This window comes from Lepisosteus oculatus, chromosome 11 (genome assembly GCF_040954835.1).
Source record: "Lepisosteus oculatus isolate fLepOcu1 chromosome 11, fLepOcu1.hap2, whole genome shotgun sequence".
Taxonomy (NCBI): domain Eukaryota; kingdom Metazoa; phylum Chordata; class Actinopteri; order Semionotiformes; family Lepisosteidae; genus Lepisosteus; species Lepisosteus oculatus.
Window position 1 is genome coordinate 30,033,872 of NC_090706.1, and position 8,771 is coordinate 30,042,642.

General features: G+C 40.5%; 1 protein-coding gene across 1 annotated transcript in view; it reads right to left on the reverse strand.

Moving 5' to 3' along the window:
* The window catches only part of LOC102687348 (5-phosphohydroxy-L-lysine phospho-lyase-like), a 39,512-nt gene extending 31,746 nt beyond the window's left edge, over positions 1 to 7,766 (reverse strand). The window contains exon 1 of the mRNA XM_069196083.1: positions 7,736 to 7,766. The gene's annotated coding sequence lies outside the window, so the exon portion shown is untranslated. The remainder of the gene's footprint in view (positions 1 to 7,735) is intronic.
* Between the last annotated feature and the right edge of the window lie 1,005 nt (positions 7,767 to 8,771).

Genomic DNA, 8,771 nt, shown 5'->3' on the forward strand with positions numbered 1-8,771 from the left:
GTATTTCCGATTAATTTTTCCTTGACGGGTTTTGAGGAGAAATTGAAAGATTTTACTTTTGTAATCTTTTGCCCGACCTGATTCCAGTCGACGCTGAATTATTTGAAAACTAAATGTATTACTTTAAAATCGAATTTAGCTGAGAACTAAATCATAATTAAGTTAGAACAGGAATAAGTCATAACGTCTATCCTCCATTTGAATTTGACTACATCTCTACCAATGTTGGGCATTGTGTACCAAAAGAGTACACACATTTCAGTGTAGGATTTTATTAAATTACGTTCATAATATAAAAATAAAGCCAATTTGTGAAAAACTTTAAAATTTGTGGGGAAAACAGGGTTTCCCAATTCATACAGTGAAGCGACTGCATGGTTTGTATCAGATGAGTTCTCGGTTATTTAATTCAACAACGGATTAAACGAATTATTTAATGAGATTTTCAGCTCTGTACGCAGACCTGCGTAGCGAGTTCTTAGTCTAACTAGAATGGAAACCAGTGAGCATCAGATTCACCGAGCACCAGCACTGGGAAAGCCTGTTCTAATCGTTGTTTCTCGCTCGGAAATACACCGTAATGGGATCGTTTTGCTCTCGAGTTGGCACCGGGACTGCTGAAAATATTGCCCGTGAACGCAACTGTGAAGTGGCGGACACACACAGTGAATACAGATGTGGTTAAAAAAATTAAACTGCGTGTCGCGTTGTCGGCAGTGGTGTTTTATGACCAAGAAGTAACAAGGGGGTTGAAAAAGCAAGAACTGGAAGTTTCATCTCATTCTGGTTAAGTGTATCATTTGCAGTGTGTTTTAAATACAGGTGCACGTACACGGAGGGAAGGCAGATCAACAAAATGACTCTTGTCCTGTGTGAAACTAAATCGACATTTTAGTTCATGTAAGAACAGGTACCGCTACTGCGAACTGTATCTCGCCCATTTTAATTTACTCTGATTAATATTTCCACAAACCCCACAGAAACGGAAACATATTTTAAGGTTCTGTCTGCAGGGGTGTCAAACGTATTAGGGGTATTAAGCCTTCCACTGCGAGGGAAAGGTTACTGAATGCTAATTTCCCTTAATCAGAGCAGATCAACGCGATGGTAACAGAGAATTTCGAAAAGGTTTTAGGAAAAACACACATATGAACCTGGAAGCAAATGTTCATTGTGGGCCATTATAAAATAAGCAACCGACTAGAATAAGAATCGAAAATGTAAATATTAAATGTTAAGTGACTGGATGCAACAACAAAAACAACAAAAAAAAACCCAAAACAACACGTGTTTTCTTGGGGGTAAAAACAAGCTATTTAACCAATTGGTTTCACGACTTTCAACTAACAGACGTATACCTCGAAACTGTCAATGAAAAACACTGGCTCCCCATTTCTTATTGAAATCAACTTTATTTGTGGCTCCAAACTCGCAAAATAAGACAAAACCGAGACACCTCGTAATGTTTGTCATCCATGATACCTGCGATTATAAGGCAATCAGACTTCAGTTTGTTAATTTCAGCGCCTGGTTTAAACGTTACAAACCCCTGGAGCTGAGGTACCCTATGGTCCTGTTTATGGTCCTAGCAAATCAGAATACAACGCTCCGGATCTGACAAAGAGAAATGTTAGATGTCTGCGATGCAGGCTAGGAGTCACTTGCTTTTCAAACTATTAATTCTACCCATTAATTAATATTCCCTGAATGTCACAAATGCCAGGTGCTCTATTTTCATGTGGTGTGGATATACGGTTTGCTTTCTCCGTGCAGCTGATGTTATCTGGAGTTGAGTTTCGCTCTTTTCTCAGCGCAAGGCTGCCATTCGGGGGGTAAGACAAGCTGTGAAAAGCTACAATTGCTTGCCTACAGGTGAGGATAATCCTCATTAATTGGATACCGCTAATTAATTAACGCCAAACTTTCACTTCAGCTGAAAACTTGGCGCCCAGCAACTAATTGGAGAAAATCAAAGGTATTAGGCGTTTATCAGCGATACATAAGGCAAGCCACCCTCAGGGAAATGGGTGGGGCAGCACCCGAATGGGCCTGATCAATTGTCTCGCGTGGGCTATCCCTTTATTGGTTAATTATCTGAATACACCAGGCCGCAGTGCGTCACGCCTTTCGGAAAACAACTTGAATCGCAAAACCCTTTTTTTACTAGAAACCAAAATTACACGTTCAGCTAGAATCAACAGTTTTCATGCGTTGCAAATAAAATATACAAGTAAAACAATAACATTGTTAGCTCTCGAATACACTGACGTCGATTTTTAATAATGTTTCGGGATGTAAAACATTCAGTCTATAATATTCAAGTGGCTTTTGTGTACGTGCCAACGTATATTGTTAATGAAGAGTCTTGCAAGCTGGTATGTCTTTTCAACCTAGTATTATGCACACTTTTTATTTCTGAATTGTTAAGTTGTTGAAACGGAATGTATGTGCTCTTTTAAAGCAGTCCGGTTCATATCTTGCAGAAAGCTTTTGAATTTTACTGGTAAATCGAATTGTATAGATTTGATCGTGAACACAGGGTTTTCTGCGCGTACACAGGTGACGATTTAATTTGACCTTTAAATTAAGTTGTGATCAAGTTTCCAGGAATCGTAGCTGATAAAGGTATCATGAATACCGCAGAAACACACGGAATCATTTTAAAACGGTGCATTGGGAAAAGAGAGAATCCAGTCTACACATTTAAACTTTAAACGCTGTTAAAAAAACATGAGTATTTTTTTTGTAGGTAAAAGGGTATTTGTAGGTGTAACAATTTGTAAACGTGCAGTACAGGGGGGAACTTTGATGCTTTATTTTTTCAAGACACACTAGGACCATATTCTTAATCTTAATTAAAACCATTGTTGACACTGAGTTGATATTTGGTGAAAGGCAGTTTCAACTCATGGCTCCGAATAATTAATGGTGAAGCAATTTGCGGTAATAAAGGGAGAGGGAGTTATCATCGAATCGTTAACTTTTCTTAAGCGTTTTAATTAAATGCATTCAAAAATACATAAAGTCAGCGAGACTTTGGTTTCTCGAACGCCCAGCTGGAACTGTATTCTGAATTAGAGGTCAGATAAGCGAATGAAAACGATAAAGAGTTAAATTTACGCCAGTTTGTAAAATATACTGTATGCCAGACGTCTGTTCCTGGGTGACAGGACTACAGACGCCAGCTCTCCGATCGCTTCATTAAGAGGCCAGCCGGGCGGAGAGTTAAAAGAAACTCCGTGCCCGATTTCCCACTTGACATTAACAAGTGTAAAACTAAGAATACGACGTAAAATCCTGCTTCCACAATGGTTAAGAAAAAAAAAACCCAACGTAAGCAATACTGACACATCGGTGCTTGATAAAGTTTTGCTGGTTAGCTTAATGCAGGTGTGTGAGTTTAGCACTTAAAATCGGTCGACGGCGAGATAGTCTCTCAGTAATTGAGCGTCTGGTTTCGCGAGGGTGTCACACTAACACGTTCCACACAATCACTGCTTTATTTGGCCTTGTGTGTTGTACCACAACATCTAATATTATATTGATTCGTACGGGACCGGTGTCCAGACGTCTGATACAGCAAACTCAAAGGGAAAGTTCGAAATGTTGAGAACAGGGTTTGTGAATTATGCAAACTTTTTTTCAGTTTGTGCATTTTTACATCAGCAAAAACTCAAATCCTTTTAATAATGGTGTCGTGTTATTTAATTGCGATGCAGTATCTACAGACCTCAGTAGACAAAGATAGAAAAACATCAACTGTGTTCAAGCCCTTTAAAATCAACAACCAACCCTGTTTTCTTAACACTATTCTGCGATATGATAACGGCTATGCTTTAGGGGGGAAGCGTTTAATATCAGTATTAACAGAATAATAGAGTTTTTTGTTTCAGGATATAATTCTTTCAGGCTGATTCAATTAAGTATAATTAAGGTTGGGTACAACAATGCAGTGCCTAAGGGATAATATAATCAAGTTTTAAGTTAGAAGATTTTAGTTATATTTTAACCTAATAAATAAATGAAAAAAAAAGACGTACTTCTACAGACCTCAGGTCTTTAACAACAGGTTGTCGGCCCTGTGGGCAGGTGATCGGTCGGTTACACTTGCCGAAACTGTACCTGGCTGTTCTTCAACAACCAGTCTTCGGCTCGGTCACCCAGTAAAAAAAAAACAACAAATTATCCTGTAATCTTCATGTCTTTACGAATTGCCGTAGTGACGACCCATTTGTTAGTTCGGTAAACTTCTGGATTCCTATATATATATACCCCTTTTATTTTAGTTTATACCATTTACCTTGAACTGAATGACACATGACTCCCTCTAGTGCCAGTACAGCAGCCTGCACATAGAAGCCATCACATTTAACATGACACTTGTCGTTAGGGAAGATTCCAGCCTTCCAAAGAAGACGTCCCTCTTTAGTTTAAAGTACTATATCAATTTACATGCTTTAAACACATATTCTTGACAGATTATTGTCTCTTCGGGGATTTTGCTTTTGAAGTACGGAATTACAGTTCACAGTACAGACACTGTCGTGTAGAGGAACACAACGAATGAACAAGTAAAGTTTTATTCCATATTGAAAAGAGACGAAGTGAAACACAACTTTTCGTCTGTTGAGCCTTCTTCAAGTAGAGCCTTCACAAATGAAGAAGGCTCCAGAGCCGCAACGTTTCGTTTCTTCTCTTTTCAACCTGGAATAAACCTTTACTTGTTCTTTGGAGCCTACGCATGCTGACGCAGCTCCCTACTTGAACGCCGCAAAGGATATACATACACATAAAACAGTACATATATGCACACAGGCAGTGAAAAAAAGAACCCTGGATAAATTTAATTCCACTAAAATCTGATGGTTTCAAACTATTTATTGTTTTGATGGTTTTTAGTTTTTGGAACCATGCGGCACTAATTCGATTAAAGAAGTACGAGTAGGTAGCTGTGTCAGCATCAATCCAACTAATTTGGTTGATTTCTTGCCAGAGGTCTCCTACTTTACAAAGACCTAAAATAGGGTGGAAAAGTAGACATGCTGAGTGGATTTTAGAATGCTGATGTTTTCTTTCCATTAAGCGGTCAGACGCAGTCAACTTCGCAAATCCAGAGCTGACAAGAAATTTAGAAAAGCTGGTCAGAGATCGTGAATCTGCCGGTGATGGTCGCTGTTGCTATAGTAACTGTCCTGTTCTAAAAGTGAATCCGACAATGTCATTCCAGCCTGTCCTTCCCAAATCCACACGTTCATGATAAAAAAGCTTAAATCTTTGTTGTCCAATTCACGAGACCAGAATTTACCTCCATTTTAATGACGAAATTATATCTCGGAATTTGAGAATCTTACACCATTATGAATTTCAAATAGCGGAGGACGCTACTTTAACACCAGTCGAAAGCAAGATTATCAGTTCAAAATCTTTCATGAAACGTTAATTTGCGAACTAAATTAATTCTTCATGTAAAGTCATACCCAAAGCTCTACAAACGACAGACCGTTAATGCGCCTTGTCCAGTGTTATTTCTTGAGTTGCTTTGAAAAAACGAGCACCAATTTCTCTGGAATGTTCCTCTCCACTCCCACCAGACAGAATCAACCGCTCTTAGTGGTATTAAATTCTGCAGCTGTTCCACTGTGACCAGCCACAGTAAAATCAAAGACCATCTGTTTGTGGCTATCCAGGAAAAAAAAGACCAGCTGTCATCTTTTCAGCATAAACTGAAACACAGAAACGGTCCATTTTGACACCACAGTATCTACTTCTGTCCCGCTGCTCAAAACGATCTGTTTAAAAACAACGATAAATCTTTACAGACGTTCTTTGGAATATACAGTACTTTCCTACATTTTGCAAGGCATGCTGTAAAAATTGTTGAAAACGAAGAGACCCCTCTAGCATAGTTGCTGCAAAGGTACGTGTTTACGTTTAATCGACTAGTTTTTCTTTTTTCCTGTTCTTGAATGGTTCACTTCTTGCGTGATTTATTGTAGGTGCATACGTGCAGGTATTCCTTCCGTTTAGATTCTTATTTCCTTACTAAATCATTGCTCCAGCAGCATCAGCACCTCAAAAAAAAAAGCCCCGTTATATTTCCCGCCAGTATGTGTGCTACATGAGAAAAAAAATAACACAACATCTCTTTGGTGATTGTTGAACCGCTAGTGTAAAAGATGAGTTAATAATCATGCCAGGTGAGAATCTATAGTTCATCAGGAATAACAACACCCAAGGATTAAACGTTCTGAACGGTTCATGGAGTGTTTTAGTCACAATAAAATTTGTCTGAACCCGCTTGGCAGTGTTTATAGTGGTGTGGGTGAGGAAATGGCGTCAGGAGTGATTGTGAATCACCGACAGCTGAGGCTGATCGAACTTGGCTGTGGTCATCTCTCCTGAATTCTTGTTATGATCTCCACAGCAAAAGTACAGAACGCTCCACAGACGACAGCAGTTTTGGACACATAAGGGATGCACAGATATACTGTATCCTCCGAAACAGCTACATCCCAGTAACCTCTGCGTAATACACAGCCCAGGGTGAAAGAGGAAGAATGTTTTGTTCCAGGGATACAGGCCTGATCTTTCACTGCGAACTTGAGTAACTGAACCGTGACACTCACACAGAGAAAATGAGAGAATGTTGTCCCAAAAATGTCCCAGTTGTCCACCGGACTCAGCCCTGGGGACTCTAATTGGGCGGAGTGGTGGCTTTGTGCCTGTGGCTGGAAGGTTGTCGGTTCAAATCCCACAGCTGGCAGAGGAATCCTACTCCATTGGGCCTCTGTGCAAGGCCCTTCACCCCAGCTGCTCCAGGGGTGCTCTGACCCCAGCTTCTCTCCCTGTCTGTGTGTCTCATGGAGAGTGAGCTGGGGTCTGTGAAAAGATGAATTCCTAATGCAAGAAATTGTATAGGCCTAATAAAGAGATCTTATCTTAATTAACAGAGTGCTGTCCCACTGGGAACTTCAGACAGCAGCAGGCGGGAGGCATACCTGACATTCGAATCTGCAGCCTCCAATATTTGAGCCATGTGGAAAACTGCAATACGTTCGTCAGAAGTACCAGCAGGTTAACTTGCTTAACTCTATCAAAGATGTGACAACATGATACTGTATATTAAGAGATCTGGAATACATTTTTTTCACTTTATTAGGAAACAGAAACATAAAAAAAAAACATGAAATTGTACAGAGAACTCATCTAATCAAAGGAGTTTGGATTGGCGCTTCATTTTTTAAAAATAAAAAAAGTCCCTCATATGGGAGCCCCAAACCAGTTTCGCCATTTCTTCCTCCCATCGGCAGTCACGCGTCTCTCGTTGGTGAGAAGTCGCTTTGTGAAACAAAGGGAAACTGGTGACAGTCGACTCTGAAGCCCCATCCCCCTGGTCAAAGAGCAGCTTCTCCCTTCCGCTCCTGTTCAATTGCTGAAAGAGAACATTCGCACTCGTCAGCGGACGTTTCCTGGGAAAGACTTCTTCTGTTATAAGCTCCTTCGTGAAGCTGCAAGCGGAAGAATCTTTATTTGCATCTTGGGCGCTAGAAATGTATTCACCCCTAACAGGTGTAATGGTTCAATAGCAGTGACCGATAAACACGATGTTCTTTAAAGTCTTCTCTTTATCCAAGTGGATTATGAGGCACGAAAGTGACCGTTCTTTGTGCCTACAGGGAAATATGAACCATTGTTAGCACTGTAATAATAATAATTAATAATAATAATTGCTTACACTTATATAGCGCTTTTCTGGACACTCCACTCAAAGCACTTTACAGGTAATGTGGACTCCCCTCCACCACCACCAATGTGCAGCATCCACCTGGATGATGCGACAGCAGCCATAGTGAACCAATACACTCACCACACACCAGCTATCAGTGGGGAGGAGAGCAGAGTAATGTAACCAATTCATAGGGGGGGATTATTAGAAGGCCATGATTGGTAAGGGCCAATGGGAAATTTGGCCAGGACGCCGGGGTTACACCCCCACTCTTTTCGAGAAGTACCTTGGGATTTTTAATGACCACAGAGAGTCAGGACCTCGGTTTTACGTCTCATCGCAGGACAGCACCTGTTTTTACAGTATAGTGTCCCCATCACTATACTGGGGCATTAGGACCCACATGGACCACAGGGTGAGCGCCCCCTGCTGGCCCCGTAATGTTGTGATGACCCATTCCTCCTAAGTCTTATTGCCCTCACCCATTCAGGATCTCTGGGTCCTGTCCCAACAAGCAGTGGGCACAAGGCAGGGCACACCGTGGACGTGACGCCAGTCCATCACAGGGCACACACAGACACAAGCACAAACACTCACGCCAGGGCCAGTTTTCCCAGAAGCCTCCCCGGTATGTCTTTGGACTGTGGGAGGAAACTGGAGCACCGAGATAACCACTGCACCAATGTGCTGCTCCATGTTGTGATTATGGATATCACCAATTCTTATTCCTTTAAAATGTCTGGAAGTATGTGTATTGGTTCCCTAAAAACTTTAGACATTTTTGTGAGAGTCTTTCATTTTTGAATACTAGAAGAATAAAACATTTTACTGACTGAAATACCAATTTGTAAATGAAGTAGTTAACAAAAGTGAATAATTTTATCAGATGGCCACTATATAAGAATTAGATGGTACTGCTAATCAAAAACATTAGTATACGCTGAGAAACATAAACATAACAGCCTAAATATCATAAGGAAATAGTATGGTTTTAGTCATTAAAAGTTCATACGGTTGGCAGTTTTGACTGCACAACGATTTGGAA